Raw genomic sequence first — 23021 nt, 5'->3', positions numbered from 1 at the left:
GGAGTCTTAACAGTTTATTGTACTAAGCCCCTACCAAGTCCAATCCTTTTGAAGGGGAGAAATTAGGTTTTATCTTTTAGGATTTTGTGTTCAAATTTTATTTTTATTGTTATTGTTGTTTGGTTTTTTTATTATTATTCCGCACCGGTTGAGAAGGAAAGTAGAATTTTTGGAAACAATTTGAAAGGAAAAAGTCACTTTGAAAATGACTTCTAAAGAGTGGTTATAATAGTTAATGTTTGGTTTGGTTTGTTTTTAGGCTACACTGAAATCGCTATCTGGATTTAGAAAACATCCACACACACATAGTCTCACACACATGGAGCAGACACACACGTGCAGCACAGGAGAGATGAATCACCTTGGCTTGTCAAGAGGTTGGTTAATAGACACATTTGATGTCACTCAAAGCCCACTGGTGTTGAAAGGGTTTTGTTAGTGTGTTGATATCACCTCCTGTGCATAAAGCTCCACTTAAAACAATAAATAGCAATGAGCGCATCCAAAGCAGCTGCAGTTTAAACTATATCCCTTTGATATGGGATACCTATTATTGTTAGCTTTATCTAATGGATTGGATTCCCACACCTCATCCTTCCGGTGTTTCAAAGCACTGAAACCTTCAAATGTAACGTGCTATCAGCACATTAGCTGCTCTAAAACCACTATCAATGGCTAATGTTTCTGCAGGGGGACAATGTAGCACAGTTTGAAAAAATAAAAAAGAGGGGGGAGCGACCTTTCAACTCTGCTCGCTGGATTCACACCGTCCACTTTTCTACAACACTCAAGCAATTTGCAGAATGTTTCTTTTTTTTGCTGGGAAACACCTTCATCCCTCTGTAATTAGTCTGTTCATTTTACTGCTTGTGTGTCTTTCCAGTAACTTTCCTAAAGCACACGCCATTCCTCCATCACCTGCAGGTTTGTGTTTAGTGCTGGACACTGATCGCCTGAACACACCAGAAATCAACTGGAGCAAAATGCTAGAAGATAAATGAAGTCCCTAAACAGCAGTTTGACACAAATAAATACGTACCTTACATAGTTGGAATCTCAGACGTTGCTGGCTGTGCTCTGTGCTTTCTGACATAGCTGACCATCTGTTAGAAAAGAGGACAAATCCAGGACTACTAAGAGAATCATGCCAACTGCTTTGCCAGTTCATCAATTAGCTGAACAGTAATAACATGATTTTGAAAGACAGCAGCTCTAAGAATTCACATCTGCAGGGTCCATTTCCCCAAGACAGTTTCCAACAACTTTCGCCGGAAAGCATCTGGATTAACCGTCGAGCAGTAGGAGCTTCCTTTATTGCCAGTTGAGTCGACTCTCCTCCAGAATCTTTGATTGGTCAGATGGACAGATGTTGTGTTACGTGCTCGCTGCAGTTTGTCTAAATGCTTGGTTTGGTTTGCTAGTTCTCATTTCTAGAAATTAGATTTTCTTAAGTGTTTGTTCTGTTGTCGAAATGCATTAAGTAAAGATGACACCACAGATTCAGTCTGATTCTGGTGGCTAATTTACACTGCTGACTCATACTGATTCATGTCAAAATCACAAAGAAACTACTTAGAAAGTTCTACATTAAGTCTCTTAAACATGAGGTTTTAATTAGATTATTTTTGTTATTCAAACACTAACTGAAGCTTATTACCTGTTGTGTCATATAAAATGAAAGCAATGATAATTTCAGTGTGTAGAATGTCAGGTAAATTATATACCTATAGGCTAGTTGTATGACAATTCTGGATATTTGTCTACTAATAATTGAGCAAAATAAGACATAATTAATAATGTTTTTTTGAAAACAGTTTATCCTAGCTCAAGCAATTGAACAGAAACCTGAGCAATATTTCATTTTTTATGTGCAATAGTGTGATATTACTTTACTACCTCAGTCAGTATCGTTGCCACTGTTGCTTTTTACTTTACTATTCTATAGTCTTACGTTAGCTTACTCGTTTTATTTTCAATAATCCATTTATCTCTTACTGCATTTCCTAATGTTATGGAATTTAGTTTCTTAGCAATATCTAGCGAAAGAATTTCCTTCAGGATTAATCAGGTCTTATCTTAATCCCTCACCTGAAACTCACAAATACCATCCAAACATAAATGTCAGAGCAGTTTTTTTTGTGATTAAACAAGACGCAGACATGTGTTTTCGTGTGACATGTCACATCAGATTATATTTTAACACTAACCAGCAGCAGGTTGACTTACATTATTACCACAGGTTCCAGCTGTTTAAGCTTTGAGCCAATTTAAACAGATTTAGCTGTTAATGACCATCTAACTCCATGTCATCACACTTAAGTACACGTCGCACAGATTAGATTGTTCACCACCTGTAATTTTCCCTGGAGGAGGGTGGATGTTTTGTCTGTTAAGTGATTCTGTAGTGGTTCACCACAAATATGTCTCTTTGAGGGGGCAGAGTCTGTTTGGAATTTCACTGTATGCATCACCTCTCCTGACTTCTATACGTCCCTGTCAGTTCTACTTTTCTAAAATAGGAGAGGTGAAAAACCAGACCTGCACTTTCCAAGTTTAGCACCGCTGGGCACTTTTGGTTAGCCTCAGAGGCCCTCTGACTCACTTTGAAAATAAAAGGGCTAATTGTTAGTTTGCTCAACAATTTCTCCGCATTCGAGCCGCCGTCTTTTCTGTCTGACAGCAAAATCCCCTCTTTCACCTCTATAGGGTGTCACGGCTGAAATTACACATTGTGTGTCTGAATCTATGCCTTGTGTATGTTTATCCTCCGTACTAGAGTTGTCATTAGGAAGTGAGCAGTGCATGTGAGGTCTCGGGTGATAACAGGGTTAGTTGTTGTGCTGTGTGCACTCTATATAGAACATGTCTGCTCTTCTGTGATTGTGCTGCAGCAAAGCAAGCATACATCTCCAGCAGCAGCCGCCAAACAGCTCCTGAAGGGGCGGTCAGGCTGCAGCTGTTTGTTTATTTAGATCTAACTTGTAATTACGTCTGCGACAGACTGCAGCACGTAGAAAAGACATATTTGGCTCCACTCGCCAGCCAATCGTCAAAGGGCGCTCGCTGTCCCGTTTGATTACAGCTGCGCACTGTAGCCGTGCCATCCCAGTGGCTCTGGGAGAACAGAACCACCGAGATCTTGTTTAAGTGGCAATTGTAAGTGACTCGACTGTTCTGAACGTGTTAGTATCAGGGAATATTTCACGTGACAGAAGGAACACTTTGATTTCTCACCATTAAACAGGTATCTGTTAAGTGTATGCCTGAGAAAGTGAAAGACTGTAACTAACAAACCAAAGTAAATGCGATTGGAGGCCTGGTTGGCACATAACGCTGTTTTTGTGCCTGAATTTGTTCTGGAAATAGCAGAACAGTCTCTCAATATGACAATGCTTTGTCCAGGTCGAGGAGGATTTTTGCTTATGATACAAACTGTATGGAAATGTCCCCTCTTCTAGCACAGATGCTTGCTGTGCTCCTTCATTTGGCATTCATAAGCAGTTGTGACGACCTCATCAGTTAGATAGAGCTGACTCCAAGACGGAGACGACAAAACCACAGACCTCAAAATGAGAGGAGCAGGAAGACAGAGACTCCACTTCACAAGAAGCGTGCAAACTGAACCAAATTCTCCCTCTGCCTCTCTCTCTCTCCACCCCGTCTCTCCTCTTTTCTTCCCTCCCCTTTCTTCACTCGCTAGTTTAAAGTTGTCCTGGCTTTTATTTTGAGAAATATTAATTTGGTAGAAGAGTGGTGTCGTATCTGAAACACAACACAAAGAAAGAAAAAAGGAGAGAGGGAGAGTGAGAAAAAGGGGGGAAGAGGGGAGGGGAAAAAAGAGGCGCAGTGCGTGCACATTTCTCTCGCTTGACGTTTTGCTGAAGTTTGTACGCCACTTGAGCCCGCCGTTTCCCTCGCTAATGATACCAGCGGAGCCTCTCTGGGGAATGGCGTCCGTCGTGCGCCTGGCTTTCACATTTCCAGCACCAGGTATTTTGGGATACGCAAGCGGGAACTATGAGGCACATCATTCCAAGAGCTCATCTGGTTCTTTCTCTCTGTCTCTCTCCCTCTTGCTTCCTCTCTCCTCTCCAATCGGCTTCACTCCTTTCCTCTTTCTTGTTGTTGTTGTACTTCTGCATACGCAGACATTCTCTGTCTCACTCTAGTTCTCTGTCTTTCTTTCTTCTTCCCTCCCTTTCTCTTACTTTTTGATTTGGTAAGGACGATTTCAAGTGTGGAGGGGGGAAAAATGCATGCACAGGAGAGGGAAAAATCTTTTTATTAACTTATTCATTGTATGTGAAATCAAGAGGCTTTTTCCTTTCTCCCCTCCGCTCCGGCTCCCTCTTCCTCTTGGTTAAGGCAAATGAATGTTTAAAGAGGTAATTTACTGGGCCCTGGCAGGATCCACATTGTGTATTACACAAACAGGCAGCAACAAAAGGAAATTCTAATCTAGACAGTAACACGACTGCACAGAGGATCCTCGGCGGGGGGTCTAGATGAATTATACAACAATCTGTGTTCTCCCTCGTTTAATTTAAAGGTCTGTTTTCAAGGCTATCGCCGGCTCCTACTTCAGAAGAGAGACTTGGCCCGCTGAGGTCAAGCCCATATTGACAAATATCAAGAGGCAAGAAAGGAGCGCCCAAAACGCAGATATGAATAAGTAAAGGCAAACAGATAAGCAAACGTAAAGCAAAAAAGGGAGAGGGGAGGCGAGCACACAGGGATACATGCAACATCTCGTTGGCCATGAAACGTGAGGGGCCCAGATGAGCAACTGAAAAAAACATGAAAACTAAGCATGTGAAGGTACTCCTTTTTTTAAATGGGGGAAAAAAAAATGTTTGTTTGATGGCGCTGCGTGGCTGTCAGGCTCTCTTGGTTTCCACACACATACACAGTGTGGAAGGTATTGCTGCTGACGCTCTGCTACGCTCACAAGCCCGTTGGACGTTGCCCTCGAGGTTTAGTTAGCAGAGGCGGAAATAGCGTGCGTGCATAAATTTGTCGAGATGCAGGCTTCCAGAAATGGACTAAGGCTTTTTCATGAATTTTAGCTTGTTACATAATAGCTATGTGATTGTGCCAGGTACCTTGTGGTGCTTTTTATTTTTAACTTCCACTGATGTCTTTTCAAATAACTCTGAATGATGTCTGCCTTGAATCTTTGAACTAAAATATTCTTAGAAGAACAAGCCCCCTGCTGGACATCTTTTTCCCCTCCTCTCTCTCCTCTTCGGCTTCCTTTTCTACCAGGAAAAGAGCGTCAGGTGGTGACAAAATTGCCCGTCCACCCGGAGTCACCTCATGTCGCCGCTGATTTTCTTCATAGTTCACGGGAGCCACACACCGCGGCCTCCCTCAGCCCCCCTCCCAGTCCATCATATCTTGGACAATCAACAGGTCACAACCCTCTAACCCCTCCCCGCGGCTCACCACCAGCCTCCTTCTGACAAGATGGGTTTGACCTCTGACCCCTTGAGCAGACAGCTCAATCAAGCTTTTTACGGCACCAGTCAGCAAAGAAAAGAGAAAAGAGAGCACAGCCACATCACATGCTTCTGGGTGAAAAAAAACACACACATCGGCTGCCTCTTTGCGGTTTCCTTTCTCGCTGTAACCTTTCCTCAGTAACATAGCTGCAGCGTTAGGCTTTAAATTAATGGCGTGACATGGCCAATCACTTTGGGCATTCACGCGTTGGTCTCGTACATTACTCACTCCCTCTGTTTTCCCAATTCGCAATCAGTGCTCTTTAATAATCTGAAGCTTCTGCCGCTTTTATATGTCTTGCCCGTACCTCGAAAGTCATAACCCGACGCTGGAAGAATACGATCCGATTGAGGAGGCATTTAAAAAAAGAAGAACTCTGATGCAAATTTGGCCCCTCGTTCACAGCAGAACCGCCAGTGATGTTTGCTCCCCTACGTCCTCTGAGCTCCACCGCTGATTTAACCTCCAGGGATGAGCAGCCAGTGATCACAACGCTCAGAGGAAGTTAGCGGCCTCCACTCTCCAGAGGCCAGCACTTCCTCTTGATTTTTGCCTGTTCTGTCGAGAAAGAAAGGGAAGGTAAAGATAAAAAAAAAATACCCACCCCTGCTATGCTGTGTGTGTGGGCTTCACACAACTCTAAAACTGCGTCATCAGCACAAAGATGAAACTCTGGGGTGTGTGTGTCTGTGCGCGAAGTGCATGTGTGTGCGCATGTGTGTATTTTAGGCAAGGTGCCTGCCCTGGAGCTAGATAATGTGAACAGAAGCAGATGGGGAAACTTAAACGCACACCCACTAGGGTATAGCAGAGCTGGCACAAAGTAAGAAGAGGTCTTAGAACATCTCCCAGCCCGAGTGGATGCCAGCACTCTCGCTAGCACTGAGACTGGATGACAAAGAGAGTGAAAAAGAGAGTGAAAAAGAGAGTGAGTAAGTGAGAAATAGAGGATCTGTGTTGTGTGGATGTGTGTGTCTGTGTGTTTTGTACAGTACCTCTACTTTTTTTGTTCCTTTTGCATATTTATTCTTTTACCAAACTGTCGGCCCTCTGTCCTTCTGCTTTGCGTCTCATCTAGCTGTGTCTGACTTGAAGAAATGCCTCCCTCTATGGTCCGCGCAGTTTTTCTGGTATTTGTTTTAAATGTAAAAAAATAAAACTCAAAATGATGCAAATGCACGACAGTGAATGCAGCTGAAGGCCGCGATCGCTCAGGATGCTTACAACACAAACAATAAAGTCCACCCGCACACACTTGAATATGAATTTACAATAGACTATTACCCTCAGCACTGTGAATAAGAACTGAATAAATTTTTCAACGAGTACAAGTGTGTCACATGTTTGTTCGCATGTTATAAATTCACTCCATCATGCAAACACATCAATGCACTTGGGTCTTGCTGGATATCACCATCTGCCTCATTGCTTCTAACAATTAATATGCAACAAAAAAGCCTCCTGTGCAAGTCCAGGGATAGATAAATGTGTGTAAGGAAATGCATTTAAAAGGAAACCCAAAGGGCATGATTATATTTTATTGCTGGTTCAGTTTATGTACTTCACAGATTATCAATAGCTTAAGCTTTCATCACTGCAGCATTCATGGGGTTTAGAGAAACACTCAAAACAGCACTGCAATGATAATAACAGCGTTTTTATGTTTTTTATGTGTATATGTAAGTTTTTCTTGGTGATCTGTCTGAAGATATTTGTCTGTTTTTACAAAAATTCACAGCTGGCAAAACACAGGTGACCTAACGCGACTTTTTCACATTATCTAAAATCACAACATCTTAAATCACTGTGACTCTGCTTGTTCAGCAATCATGCGAGAAAGCGCTTGTGCCAGCCCTTAGTCATGCGTCACATTTTGCAAAGCATCTAAGTCACTCGGGACCAATCTGTTAGGCCCATAAATCAGCTCCGGATCTCCACACGAGCCAACCGCAGGAAGGGCTGGGGTTAAAGAAAGGGGGCCAATGAATCCTCCCACAATGAGATGCACATGTTGCTGCCTGGTGGGTGGGAGCTGGAAAAGGTCAGAGGGGGTGTGTAGGTTAATAATGAGGTGAACTTGATCTTCTCCAGTCCCAGAGACGACCAGTCACTCCTCCTCCCCCCAGAGGGGAGAAGACCATTATCTCAACGATGTAAGAAGAGGAAAGTGATGAAGGAGAGAGTGGCGGCGGTTCTAAGCTGCTGGGTCAGATAATGGTTGCAAGATTGCAGATAAATGGATTGTTAACAGTAAAAGCTTTAGTTGTACTAACAATATTAAGAAGAAAGAAGAGTAAATAAAAAGGAGCACAGAAGAAGGAACAGGCTGTGGGGACTATTATTTAAAATAGTGCAGATTCTCCAGTATTTCCAGGTTTTGGAGGCAAAATGTTACTTTTTAAAATACGTTACATCAAGATTTTTTTTCTTTCAGTCACTCACAATCAGCTGAGCAAAAAAATCCTGTATTTACTTGCTTACTGTAAATATAATAGTATAAAATTATCAGCACAGTTTTGGTATTGAAACATTTAAATCAGTAAAAAGCATATGCCCTGTAATAGAACGCACCACGGTACGTATTTATATTTCATGCCTTGAAAACGCGCTTCTGTGAATACATCAACCTTTCAAGCCTGGATTTACTGTCATGTGTCTGTGGACCTCAGTGAGGCAGATACTTGGGGGATCAAATTTCCACAATTTTAATCCACATATTTAGCTCTCTTCAGTGATTTCATGCAAGATCCTCCTGTTGTCTGCTGGGATTTCCAGAGGCGTCTTTCTGCCACGATCATCATGGTTCAATTAGAAGCCAGTGGGCAAAGGTGAGCGCAGCGCTGAGTTTGCTTTTGGGAAAGCGGGCCCTGATCCCCTCAGGCACATTGTTCCAAAGCTTAATGGTCCTGACAGAAGAAGACTTTTAACACTCTTGACCTTCAGTCTAGACGTTGGAATGACCAAAAGACTGAGATCCTAATGCTCGTCTCAGATATTCAAGAATATTTCTGAACCTCTTATGGTTAGGATAATAGAAAATATGTGAATATATCTCCAAATGTGGGAAGAAGTACATCAGTAGGTTAAGTTGCAGGTCGTTTCCCGCCGAAATGTTTCATCTGAAATTGCCAGTTTCATGATAACTTCTGTAATTTCCCCTAAATTAAAGATTTTATGGGATATTTAGAGATTGAAGATTCTCAGAGTTGCTCACATGCATGTTTCAAAGTTTCAGGAATTGTGCCAGTGGCTAAATAGCTGTTTATAGCAGATAACAAAAGTTAGAACTAAATGCGTTTAAGGTGCTCTTTGGGAAATTTAGCAGGGATAACATCTAGTGGTCAGTTAGAGGATCTTATTTGAGATACTGTATATTCAAGAGCTAAAGGCGCATTGAGTTCAAAACGGCTCAACAGCTGTGAAGTTACTGATAGCAGGTCAACAGGAGAGAGGGAACAGGCAATATATGGGCTATTTTGAAAAGAAAAAAGATTAAAAAAAACTCAGTCTTCGCCCTTCTTTAGCAAGGTTAGACTGCTGAGGGAATTAAAGCATGATGTAAGTGTGCATTTCAGACTGGCATAAGAATTTCTGGATGAAATGATGGAGTGTTGAATCTCTAATGCCGAACTCAAATTAAACAGATTGTAAATCTTCCTGCACGGGGATAAGAGAGCACTGCAGTGGATTTCTGCACTCTGTTAATGCCACTTAATGCCCTTCAGGTTGGGTCCGGTAGATTGCCAGCACGAGACACACATGGAGACGCACACACTTTTACATAAATACGTATTCCACCCCCTTGTAGGAAACGCTCAAGTTTGATTGATGAGGAAATAGATGGCAAATTGCAGTGTCCGTCCTGATGGATGACATCATTTGGCCCGATGTGCTGATCACGTATGCCAAACCAGAGGCTCGCCCGCCCGGCTCCCCCCTCCTCCTCCTCCTCCTCCCTCCCTCCACTCCCTTTTTTGCTTACAATTGATCAGTGGGAGTTTTTGCACACCAGCCTCCCTTTGAATTTAATGCATGAGGAGGGAGGGCAGTTGACATGGCTCTTTACTGCCCGTCCCAGTCCCTCGGCCCCCTCCCTCCCTTTCCACTCCCCCATCCATCTTTATTTAGAGGGGGGTCCAAGCGATGACAGATCCAGTGGCACTCTGTTTGTTTACCCGCATATGCAGACAATCACTCTGCGTTAAATGGCCCTTCTGCTTTTAGATGGATTATTGTTTACACATGTTCAATTATCGGGGCCTGTCTAAATGGAGACTTATTGAAGGGGAGGCGAAGAAAGATGGGCAGTGATTGTCAGTCCTTGATATTTTCTGTCAATGTTTGTTCTCATCATCAAACTAGAGCAAACATTGTCGAGCTTTTCATTTCCAGCCAGTGTGTTTGCCAAGGAATTTTGTAAAAGTCTGTTCAAACAATGAGCGTCAACATTAGAGGCAAATATTCAAATTGATTTTTAAAGCCTTGACTTTTGCCACGAGATGACGAGATGCGCCTGATAATGTGTAAATAAGTCTGGAGAAGACCTCTGACTGGGGCGAGAGCGGCTGTCAAATCTATTGGCACAGGAGAGCTGTGCATATTCCTCAATCAAAATTCTTACACGTGTAAACAGCTTTGCCAGGCCTTGTTCTCCCAGAAGCTTATTTTCTGGAAGCCATCCAAGCGCCACCTCGTATTCAAATGGGCTGACAGGTGAAAAAGAGTCGGAGGAGGAGGGTGGGGGTGGAGATGTCTTGATTGATGGGCCAATGGCACGCGGTGGCAGCTGAGTTTATGAGCCAGAGCAAATCTGAATATTGAGAACACGGCCATCGTGTCACACTGGACATATTAAGAATTATTTGACAATGCATTATGTTGGAGATCTGTCACGCAAAAAAGATGAGCATGCCCTCCCCTGTGGATGAAATTACAACCTGCGGTGCGGTGAGAAGTAGCTCCCACTTTGTCAATTCTCCGTGGACGAGTTTTGACGTGGGGCACCTCTGACCGGGGCCCTCCTCACTTATTCAGAGTTAGCGACTGCCAAGAGAAATAATAAAAAACATCAGTATGCATGGATTCCCCTGTCATTTTGTGGCCCCGTTTTTTACTGTATACTGTGCTCCGGAAAAATGGACTTTTGAACTTGAGGTAGCAGTGGGCTTGTAGGCCTGCGATTAGAGACATACGATTAAATGCACACTTTAATACTACAAACTATACCACACATTAATGCAGAAAAGCTGTCGTGTAGATCGAATTTTCTATTCATTAATCTATCAACTATTTTACAGAACACTCAACTTTCCTCCAAAAAAATCTAAATTACCATTTTATATTTTGAAAAACTGTATATCATTTTAAAATGCGACACAATACAAAATTGTAAACAAAGGCTTAGATGTGTAGGTGCAACTCCAACAAGAAAAACATTAATTAAAAAAAGAGGGATTTTTATTTAAGTTACTACAGGAGCTGCAAAAGAAATCCAACGTTCTATCAAACCCTTTACAACAGAGAAAAAAAAGTGTATTAGATAAAGTGCAACATGGACGTGGTTGGTATTTTACAAGCACAGAGCAGGTAAAGCCACTCTTTTTCTTTCTTTTTTGTTTAATTATTCTCTCACTTTGCTAGTGACCTTCAATTCAATAAAAATGCACCTGAATTTTCTCCACAGCTGTCATCTTTAACTCTTATATGATTAGGTTGTCAGACATAGTGGCAGTTACAAAATCAGAGCTTTCGAGGCGCGACTGGGAATTCCTTCTGGTTAACATGTAGTCTTAATGAGCCGTGTTTCAGTCACTATTTTATACTTATTCTGTGGTTTGACAACAGAACAGGAAAAGCATGTAAAAAAAAAAAAAAGGTTTTGTTGGAAATTTACATTACTGAGCTGGGAGCTGGGTCTTTAAAATAACTGCTGTCTCGTTACAGAGTGAAAGTAGCAGTTCCTCCTTAAGGTCAGAGATTGCAGCATCTGAGGGCCTCTTCTAAAGAAGACGTAGTTGATGAAAGCGTTCTGGAGCAGGACCAGAAAGACCATGACCAAGCAGCCTTGAGATCTTAGGCAGTGTCTCCCTCAGGTGGGTGTCAACGGTGTTCACGGTCAGGTCTGTGGTAATCCTGTCAAAAAACAAAACAGAAAAAAATCTAGATTATAAATCAACATGTAACCAAAGCACTCTGTGTATAATGCCATAGTTTAGGACGTAGTTCAGAAAATGTCAAAGTATAGCATACTTTTCAGGAATAACATAGTATGGACTGTAGCTCATGTCAGCAAAAAAACAACATAGATTATTATGTGGTTCAAAAAGGGCAAAATGATAGGATGTTGCCTAAAATTGTCCTGTATGATATTTGGTTTAAAAAATGTCATAGTGCAGTATGTTGTCAAAATAGTAAGTTATTCAAGAAAACATCAGAGTATAATATGTCGTCTAAAAATGTCATAGAATAATAGTTCATTGCACAAGTAAAAGTATAGTAAATTTTAAAACTGTTCACATTCTTATATGTTGCAAAAAAAAACAACAGAAACTAAAACAAAAAAAGTCATAGTAATACGTCAATTAAAACAGACTGTAGTATAGCAGGTCGCTCTAAAAACATCATAGTTTAGCCTTTGGTCCACAAAACGTTGTTATGTCCCGGTGTCTGACGTAGGTGAGGAGCAACACAACAACAATCCAAACGCTGGTTTCCAGAGGGTTAGACGAGTATTTATTTGAAAGAGTGAGTTTACAACATCACAACATGTGAGGGGGTTAAAAGCAAATGAGTGTTAGTAAAATAAAAATAAATAAACAGAACTAAAAGTGAACTTCACGTTGACATTGATGGGCATTCCAACCAGGAACAAAGTAAAAGATCATCAATACGAAAAAAAAAACCTCTTCCTGTTCACCTCTTAAAAACCCCAAAACACACCACAGTAGCACCCTGAACTAAAACTACCAATGGGTTCCCTGTTTTCCTTTCTAAACAATTCTAAGGTCCCTCTCTATCTCCTCACACAGCCACCAACCACTGGAACACATCTCCAAAGTTCTGCTGAAGCTCAGCTTCCCCTCAGAAGAAGTGCCACCAGATGAAGGAGCCTTTTGAGAGGCAGCTGGAATCGTGATTGGACGGTACTTTGGTCTGTTCCAGTCCAGTTTCAGCTCCAGAGACGGCAGGCGGGACGAGTCAACGGAGGCCGGGTGGACGAAGGCATAAAGCTGAGTACAATCCAGAAAACAACAGAGGAGGAGTGGGTCGGCCCAGGGCCAGAAAAAACAGAGTAGCATGGTATGTCTCTAGAAAACATCATAGTATAGTCTTTGGTATGAAAAAACGCCATCATATACATTGTATATTTTACAAATAACAAGTCAAAGGAAAGAGGGCTGCACAGTGGAGTAGTGGTTAGCACTTTCGCTTTGCAGCAAGAAGATCCCTGTTTCAAATCCCGGGGTGGGCCTGGGATCTTTCTGCATGGAGTTTGCATGTTCTTCCTGTGCATGCGTGGGTTTTCTCCCGGCACTCCAGCTTCCTCCCACAGTCCAAAAATATGCTGAGGTTAATTGATTACTCTAAATGGTCCTTAGGTGTGAATGTGAGTGTGATTGTTTGTCTGTATATGTAGCCCTGCAACAGACTGGCGACCTGTCCAGGGTGTCCCTTGCCTTCCCCCGAGTCAGCTGGGATAGGCTCCAGCATCCCCCGCGACCCTAGTAAGGATAAAGCGGTGTATAGAGAATGGATGGATGGATGGATGGTAGTCAAAGGAAAGAGACATACATTGTAGAATTGTAGTAATTGTGGGTTGACTGATTATCAGTATTTTATTTTTTACTGATTTACGGTAATAAATCAATTTAAAAATGGCGTTACTTTGGCTCTGAACCTTTCTCTAGCTGTGGTCGCTCTGTCTTCTGGAGTGATTTGATTGGTTATACGTCACAAATAAAACTCCTTTAACTTAACATCTGGAAACAAAACAAAAACGTTTGTGTTCTTCTAAGTTTAACTCCAAGATATTAAATACTTTCATTTATTGCAAATGAATATTTAATCCAATTGTCTCACTAATAATCATTATCAGCCTTAACAACCCACAAAACACCCCTCTATACTCGACCACACTTAGTACAGTCCGGTTCCCCCTTCTATAAATCTGCTTGGAATCTTCCACTTCCTGTTTGTCAAAGTGGCCTTCTACCTGGACAGGTTTTGTTGGAGCTCATGCACCAAACATTTTGGGTAACTGCACTTTAATATGGATGAGTGACACTGAATTAGAGTCTGTTTTAATGAGACTGAGTTCAGATGTGTAGCCCTGTCATTAAATAGGAAATTATTTCTCAGAATTCACAGAGAAAAGTCTGAAATGTTTGCTAGGTTAGCGTCCCACATGTTCTTTGGCTCAGCTAAAGCTAACTCTCTCCAACTTCTGGATCTCTTGAGTTGCTTGTTGTTCAAATATCTTGCTAGAGGGGTTGAAGCTCAGAAAGTTTGAGATGTTTGTCCAAAATAAGCTCATTCTCAAGTCTTATCTGAACTGTCCTCTTTTGTTTGAACTTTCCTTAAGCTTAGGAGTTAATGACAGAGCAGCACATCCAGACTCAGTCTCATTTATGTAGAGATTAAACTTCAGTGTCATTCATTGATGTTAAAGTGCAGTTTTTAAAATGTTTGTTGCACATGCTCCCGATCAAACCAGTCCAGGTGGAAGACGATGTGAAGAGAAGCTCCAGAGGATGAATATCACACATTTACATTAGAAATAAATGTCCTTTAATTAGACATTGTCATGCAAAAGTTGATTTCCCTTTAATGTTGATCAAATCTTTGAGTGTTTTGTTGATGTTGGTTTCTAAATGTTTTCTGACACTCGGCCCCAAAAATTAAAACCTTTTACAGCTCACAAGCTGCAACGATTCACACATTATCAACTATCTTTCTGACTAAACTGGGATGAAAAGTGAAAAACTGCCTGATTCCTGCATCATGAATGTAAATCTTTTTGGTTTTTATGACAGTAAACTATATATTTGGGTTTGACATTTTATAAAACAAAACAAGAAATGAATTACTGGAGAAAACTATCAAGAGATTAATGCACAATGAAAATGTGTTTTCCAACATATATGGCTGAATTCTTCCAACATTACAAGATACATACAATTTAAATCCAATTTTATTTAGATAACGCCAATTACAGGTCAAATTGTCTCAAGACGCTTTATTTCTATATTTTTTTGTCATAAATATGACAAAGTAAGAAATTTAAACCTCTTGATTAATCCAATTTATTATTTAGTTTTTCAGAGACTAATCAACAATTAAAAAAACTTTCTCCACTAAAACTAATAAACATGAGGTCAAATAGAAGGAACAGTTTTAAATACTGCAGTCCCACGACGACAAGAATTAAGTTTCTCAACAAAAACTAAATCTGCCGGTGGATTCCATTAAAGTCCTAATAAATGATAATAAAGTGTGATACTAAAGGTTTGTGGTGCTAAAAATCTCAAAGTAAAGATATCAAGTTGAACATCTGGATGGAGGTTGATAAAAGTTGACCTCCCTTCATTTCTCTGGAGCAACTCCATGGATTTTTGGGGATGCTGGTTAAAGACCTGTTCTTCTAGTCGTCTTCCTTCTAGTCGCTGTAAAAAGTTACTCCATCCTCGCCGACTATAACACGTCTTCATGACAACTTGTTCTGTCTCCGACCTCGTGGAAACTCCAGAAACTCGGGAAAACCCGTTGAGTCTCGGATTTTTGAAAAACTCATCGGGCGGGGGAAGGTGGGGGAGTAGAGGGGGGCGGTGGAGGGGTAGAGGGGGAGGCCGCCACCCACCTCCCCGCCTAGTCTCCGCCCTGACTCCCCCCGACTCCGCCTTAGCTCCACCCAGACTCCACCCATATGGTCACTTGGGAAACTACGATGTCAAAGGGACGACGGATTTATATTTTTTTATCTGATTTGTAGCTTGGTGAGTTAAGGGTTTGCCTATGGAGCTGCAGGTTGCTGGTTCAAGACCTGAACCTTCTTAAATTTTTTTGAAAAACTTAGACAAAAACAAAAAGAAAAATACCAGTGGTGGGGCTTGATCCAACCACCTTCCACTTGGTAGTCTTGCCTCTTATCCCCCTGAGCTACTTGCTCAGATACTAGTTCTTCTTTTTTTTGCACATTTGTCATCGATTTTTTTTTGTCATTTTCGAGATTTTTTTTAAAATTTAGGTCTTGTCTCAACCATTTTTCTCAGGAGGTTGGACTTCAGCCTTTGTGCTGGAGGGTTGAACCCTCAGTTCCAAGACTTTCCAAAGCCTCCAGACCTCCCGAGTCCTCAGGACCTGAGTTTTCACACAATCTGAGGGCTGAAATTTTGTAAGCCCCACAGTAGATCTCTGTTAGATTTAACTTTCAGACAGTCCAAGGAATGATATCTTCTAAGCTCCTGAGAAGATCCCTGTTAGTTTGAAAAGTTCTTGAGTAGATGTCTGTTAGTTTGAACTTTGTGGTTAACAGAAGCCTTAAAAATTTGTGACCATGAGTCTTGATTTCACATTTAGACCATCCATCTGAGTTCTTCTCAGACCTTCACCTTTGGGTTCTTTAGAAATCCTGAACAAACTTTGATTCTCTTCACTGAACGGTAAAGTTTGTGGAGATCAGAAGGTAACATTAGCTTGATCGATGCCTTCAACTACGAGTAGACTTTATCTGGAAAGCAGTTTTCTGAAATGAGTTCTTAGTAAATCTGTCCACAATCAAACCAGCAGCATAGAAAGAGGAAATGTTTGAAGAAGAAACTTGATGTTTTCATTTCAGACTAGAAAACGCTTTAAGACCTTTATCGGTTTTTGCTCTTTTTGCTCGTTTTATTGTCTCTCCTGTTAAATTTGGTTTTCTACAGTCTAACTGGTGTCTTTTTAAATGTTTGTCTTCAGTTTGATTCTTCTTAAATGTTTAGCTTTGTTCTTTTCTCACCTGTTATTTTGTCTGATTTAATTTTGATTTTTTTTTGTCTTTTTAATGTTTGTTGTTTTTTCAAATGTTTTCTCGGCTTGTTTGAAAAATTTTCTTTTCTTTCTCAATGTTTAATTTTTAGATTAAATCTTTAAAGTTTTTCTTTTTCAATGTTTTCCACCTTTTAATGTATAATTTTCTTTTTAAATGATTCATTGCATTTTCTCTTTAATTCCTATTTAAAGGTTTATTGTATTTAAGATTTAATTTTGAAATAAACATTTAATTTTTTTTATATTTTTTTTGTCTTTTTCAAGGTTTAGCAACCTAATTTTGTATTTTTAAGTGTTTAATTGTCTAAAATATTTCATCGTTAATGTTTAATATTTTAGTTGAAAAAAATGTTTTTCATAATTACATGTTTTGTATCTTCTGTTTATCTAAATATTTTGTCTGTTTACTATAGTTGTATTTAATGTTTAATTTTCTTTTAAAAAGTTTTATTGTAATGAGTGTTTTTCCTTTGATGTAATTGCTTTGTTAATGTAATTTATTTCTTTAATCTTTTTATCGCCATCAAGATTTTAACCCCAACCTTAAAAATGAAACAAACCCTTAAATCTCAAAAAATATTTCTGTTGTAACATTCATGAGTTAGCCAATTATTCAATTTATCAATTCTACTTTATTTGTGTAGCACCTTTCACACTGATGACAAAGAGCAAAGAGAAAAAACTATGCTAAAACTATGATTGAAACTCAAAAACATTTAAAAAAACAAACATTTAACATGGTAATAAAGCATGCATCCAGGGGATGGAGGGAGTTCATTGAAGTCTTCTTGGGCTCACACAGTAAATCATTTAAAATACAAACTTGATATTCAGTCTAAGGAAAGTGGAAACTGCAGAGTGACAGAAGAACCAACAATATCTCCTGTTTTCTCCTTTAATGAGTCAACTCTTCTTGTGCTTTCAGACCAAAGAACTACAGACTCTTCACAACCTGCTCAAACTCCTCTTGGTACAGGACCTCACCACATGGGTCAAGAAGGTTTCCTTCTCATTTCTACTCTGAAGCTCACCTTCTCCTGCTCAAACTGCCGACAAATGTTTCTGCTGCTCCAAAGTCCGGTCTCCAGAACTTCCTAAAAACTCTCAAAGTCTCTTCTGCTGCAGGTTGCTTTGTAGAACAGTTACAGAAAACCTCACTAAACCACATGGAGGGGCCTCAAGATAGTCGTCCAAATGAAACCATACAATAACCAAACTAGCACAACCCAAACTCTAAAGTCTCCTGCAGCCTACCAGAGAAGCTCTTTAAACAGAGAATCAGGACAGGAACTCTTACCTTCTGGACAACCAACGTTGGTTCACAAACAAGAATACAGAATGTGTCTGACCAAAAACCTCTAAATATATATTATGGCGTTTTTTTGGACAAAATATCATGATGATTTTTTTTCACATAAAACTGCTCTATAATGTTTTTCATGGCCTACTTTACATTATTTCATCATATGGCATGTTTTTACGACATGTTGAAAAAAATGGCATTTTTTTCGACATAGTATACTATGGCGTTTTTTTTGGACAAAATATCATGATGATTTTTTTTCAAATAAAATTGCTCTATAGTGTTTTTCACGGCCTATTTTACATTATTTCATCATATGGCATGTCTTTATGACATGTTGAAAAAAAATGGCATTTTTTTTCGACATAGTACTATGGCGTCTTTTTTTGGACAAAATATCATGATGATTCTTTTTTCAAATAAAACTGCTCTATAGTGTTTTTCATGGCCAACTTTACATTATTTCATCATATGGCATGTTTTTACGACATGTTGAATAAATCACATTTTTTTTCGACTATGGCGTTTTTTTGGACAAAATGTCATGATGATTTTTTTCAAATAAAACTGCTCTATAGTGTTTTTCATGGCCAACTTTACATTATTTCATCATATGGCATGTCTTTATGACATGTTGAAAAAAATGTCATTTTTTTTCGACATAGTATACTATGGCATTTTTTTGAACAAACTATCATGATGATTTTTTTCAAATAAAACTGCTCTATAGTATTTTTCATGGCCTACTTTACATTATATCGTCATATGGCATGTTTTTACGACATGTTGAAAAAAATGGCATTTTTTTCGACATAGTACTATGGCGTCTTTTTTTGGACAAAATATCATGATGATTTTTTTAAAATAAAACTCCTCTATAGTGTTTTTCACGGCCTACTTTACATTATTTCATCATATGGCATGTTTTTACGACATGTTGAATAAATCACATTTTTTTTCGACTATGGCGTTTTTTTGGACAAAATGTCATGATGATTTTTTTCAAATAAAACTGCTCTATAGTGTTTTTCATGGCCAACTTTACATTATTTCATCATATGGCATGTCTTTATGACATGTTGAAAAAAATGTCATTTTTTTTCGACATAGTATACTATGGCATTTTTTTGAACAAACTATCATGATGATTTTTTTCAAATAAAACTGCTCTATAGTATTTTTCATGGCCTACTTTACATTATATCGTCATATGGCATGTTTTTACGACATGTTGAAAAAAATGGCATTTTTTTCGACATAGTACTATGGCGTCTTTTTTTGGACAAAATATCATGATGATTTTTTTAAAATAAAACTCCTCTATAGTGTTTTTCACGGCCTACTTTACATTATTTCATCATATGGCATGTTTTTACGACATGTTGAAAAAAATGGCATTTTTTTTCAACTATGGCGTTTTTTTGGACAAAATATTATGATGATTTTTTTTCACATAAAACTGCTCTATAATGTTTTTCATGGCCTACTTTACATTATTTCATCATATGGCATGTTTTTACGACATGTTGAAAAAAAATGGCATTTTTTTCGACATAGTATACTATGGCGTTTTTTTTGGGACAAAATGTCATGATGATTTTTTTTTCAAATAAAACTGCTCTATAATTTTTTTCACGGCCTACTTTACATTATTTCATCATATGGCATGTTTTCATGACATGTTGAAAAAATGCCATTTTTTTTCGACATGGTATACTATGGCGTTTTTTTGGACAAAATATCATGATGATTTTTTTTCAAAGAAAACTGCTCTATAGTGTTTTTCATGGCCTACTTTACATTATTTCATCATATGGCATGTTTTTACGACATGTTGAATAAATGGCATTTTTTTTTCGACTATGGCGTTTTTTTGGACAAAATATTATGATGATTTTTTTCAAATAAAATTGCTCTATAGTGTTTTTCATGGCCAACTTTACATTATTTCATCATATGGCATGTTTTTACGACATGTTGAATAAATCACATTTTTTTTCGACTATGGCGTTTTTTTGGACAAAATATCATGATGATTTTTTAAAAATAAAACTGCTCTATAGTGTTTTTCATGGCCTACTTTACATTATTTCATCATATGGCATGTCTTTATGACATGTTGAAAAAAATGTCATTTTTTTCGACATAGTATACTATGGCGTTTTTTTGGACAAAATATCATGATGATTTTTTTTCAAATAAAACTGCTCTATAGTGTTTTTCACGGCCTATTTTACATTATTTCATCATATGGCATGTCTTTATGACATGTTGGAAAAAAATGGCATTTTTTTCGACATAGTACTATGGCGTTTTTTTGGACAAAATATCATGATGATTCTTTTTTCAAATAAAACTGCTCTATAGTGTTTTTCATGGCCAACTTTACATTATTTCATCATATGGCATGTTTTTACGACATGTTGAAAAAATCACATTTTTTTTCGACTATGGCGTTTTTTTGGACAAAATATTATGATGATTTTTTTCAAATAAAACTGCTCTATAGTGTTTTTCATGGCCAACTTTACATTATTTCACCATATGGCATGTTTTTACGACATGTTGAATAAATCACATTTTTTTCGACTATGGCGTTTTTTTGGACAAAATATTATGATGATTTTTTTCAAATAAAACTGCTCTATAGTGTTTTTCACGGCCAACTTTACATTATTTCATCATATGGCATGTTTTTACGACATGTTGAAAAAATCACATTTTTTTTCGACTATGGCGTTTTTTTGGACAAAATATTATGATGATTTTTTTCAAATAAAACTGCTCTATAGTGTTTTTCACGGCCAACTTTACATTATTTCATCATATGGCATGTCTTTATGACATGTTGAAAAAAATGTCATTTTTTTTCGACATAGTATACTATGGCGTTTTTTTGAACAAACTATCATGATGATTTTTTTCAAATAAAACTGCTCTATAGTATTTTTCACGGCCTACTTTACATTATATCGTCATATGGCATGTTTTTACGACATGCAAAGAAAACTGCTCTATAGTGTTTTTTCACAAAACACCTGAACATGTCAAACTGGTTCCACAGTAGAACCATCATTGTAAAAACATCACAGTATGATGTCTTGCTAAAAAAAAACATTACAACCAGCTGTTTAGGGTCACCTAGGTAACGACAAAAACAGGACAAATGCTGCTTTCCAGGGGGTTAAGTGGCTATTTATTTGAAAGAGTAAGTTTACAACAACACAACATGTGAGCAGAAAAATCACAAAGTCTGTCTTCAGTTCAGCTAAAAATATTAGTTTTTGTATTTTTTATTGATGAAACTTTTCAGGAAGTAGATGAAAAATAATTAAAGCTCTCATGTAGAAGTCCAACTTATTTTGGATCCTTTTGGAGAGTTTAATCTTAGAATTTGTAAAGCTGTTGAGTTTTTAGAGTCACATGGATTGTTTTGACATTTAACAACCGAGTCCTGAAATAAAATTACAGTTGTGGATTTCTGTCATTTCATCTGGTCTAAACAAATAACAGCAGCATAAATCTCAAACGTCATTATGAGCAGTCTGGATTGAGGTTTCTCACTTGATAATGATCAAAACATGAAATTTAGGTTGGTTTTAAAGAAATAATCCACCTTAAATCTTTGAATGTTGACCTAAAAGGTTGGTTTCAGGAAGTATTCCACCTACAAGGTCCTCACACATCCACCTTAAAGGAACATTCCACCAAAAATCCCTGGATATGCACCTAAAATGTTGGTTTAACTGAGTATTCCATCCAAAATCCAAAGAGACCTGAGGGGCTGGTTAAAAGGAATATTCCACCTATAACCTCAACTACGTAGGGCAGTATGTGTAGCAGCGACAACCAAAAGAGGTCCTCTCTCCGAGTGGCAGCTCCCTTTCTGTTCTTACCTTACCCACTAAACTCAAGTGCCATGAAGGACTTGAGTAGTTGACATTTCCTGCTGCAACCTTCTGTTTTTCAGCTTTCTTCCATGTCCGATCACTCCTGACCCGTTTTTTGTTGACGTTTTTGAGCTTTGACCAATCTGAGAACATGAAGTACATCATGCTACTTATTGTATTTTATCGTATTTTAAAATTTACATTAATGCACAGAATGTTTAGGATTATTTTACCACAGATCAAGGGTACAGATTGTCACTGTGTATTGGGTAGTACTCATTTTGATTTAGACTGATTAGTATACAGAACCCTGTGATGTTTCTGGTATACAGCTGAGAACTAGTTGCTAAAAGTACAGAATATTATTTCTTATTTTAGATGTGATAATTGTCAGTAAACATTCTAAGAAGTTGAAATTGACAGGGTTGTATATAGTGCTGTTCTTGCACAATATTTGTCACTTAACTGCCCTCAGGATACTGTCGTTGAGCTTACCAGTTTTACATAACAGGCAGATGCTGCAGCTGATGATGCTGTAATTCACATAAACAAGGAACAAGTCCATCATAATTTGAATGTTAACAGTCCAAAATGAAAAGGTTATATACAGCTTTCCTGTTGGGTTAAAGAACCAAAAAAAAACCCCAAAAAACCATGAAAAATACTTTGTAAAAGCGAGAGGTCAGTTGCAGCTTTCATTTTTTCTTACAACTTTTTGGTGCCCCCCCCCAAAATATCCTTTGTACCCCCCCATGCCCCCCACTAAAATTAATTCGTCCCTGGTCATAACGCCACTCTAAGTAATGCTGAGGGAAAACATTTGCAGTAATGAATGGAAGTACAAAAATGTTGCGTCAGTTAAAACTGTTGATGTATTTTTATCAATCAATGATCCTAACAACAGCAACAGTCTTTTGGTTTTAAAAAAAAGCGTTGTGTAATCTGAATCTTAGAAAAAACTCCTACGCTATGATGACTCGTCTATTCTGACTGATGTTTTAAAGAGTTCACAGCTCTCCTGTAATGTAGTTTACTATTACATGGAAATTATTTGGCCTGTAAGCGTACCACCTCAGGTCCATCCCAAGGCTATTTTACACTGAGAAGCGACATGGCGCTAACAAATGGCTTCCACCTGGACCTGCTGGATCGGGATTGTCCTCCTTGGCTCTTCCCCCTGCAGCTAATCTTAGCTTTCTGAGCAGCACATGACCATTTTTGTGACCACGGAGGAATCCTCATCTGGTTACAAGAGGCACGGCTGGACTGCTATGATACAAGTGATCTCTTGACTGCCATGT

At 38.7% G+C, this 23021-nt stretch overlaps 1 long non-coding RNA gene across 1 annotated transcript; it reads left to right on the top strand.

The window, feature by feature from the left end:
- The first annotated feature begins 3871 nt into the window (after window positions 1–3871).
- LOC127531181 (uncharacterized) lies at window positions 3872–21308 on the top strand. Its single transcript, XR_007938165.1, has 4 exons — window positions 3872–3990; window positions 11446–11594; window positions 12531–12801; window positions 17453–21308. It is a non-coding gene; the product is annotated as an uncharacterized LOC127531181 (long non-coding RNA).
- The last annotated feature ends 1713 nt before the right edge of the window (window positions 21309–23021 follow it).

The sequence above is a fragment of the Acanthochromis polyacanthus genome, chromosome 19 (genome assembly GCF_021347895.1).
Source record: "Acanthochromis polyacanthus isolate Apoly-LR-REF ecotype Palm Island chromosome 19, KAUST_Apoly_ChrSc, whole genome shotgun sequence".
NCBI classification, from domain to species: Eukaryota; Metazoa; Chordata; class Actinopteri; family Pomacentridae; genus Acanthochromis; species Acanthochromis polyacanthus.
Note: the sequence above shows the minus strand (reverse complement) of the source record. Positions and strands in the feature narration are given on the sequence as shown.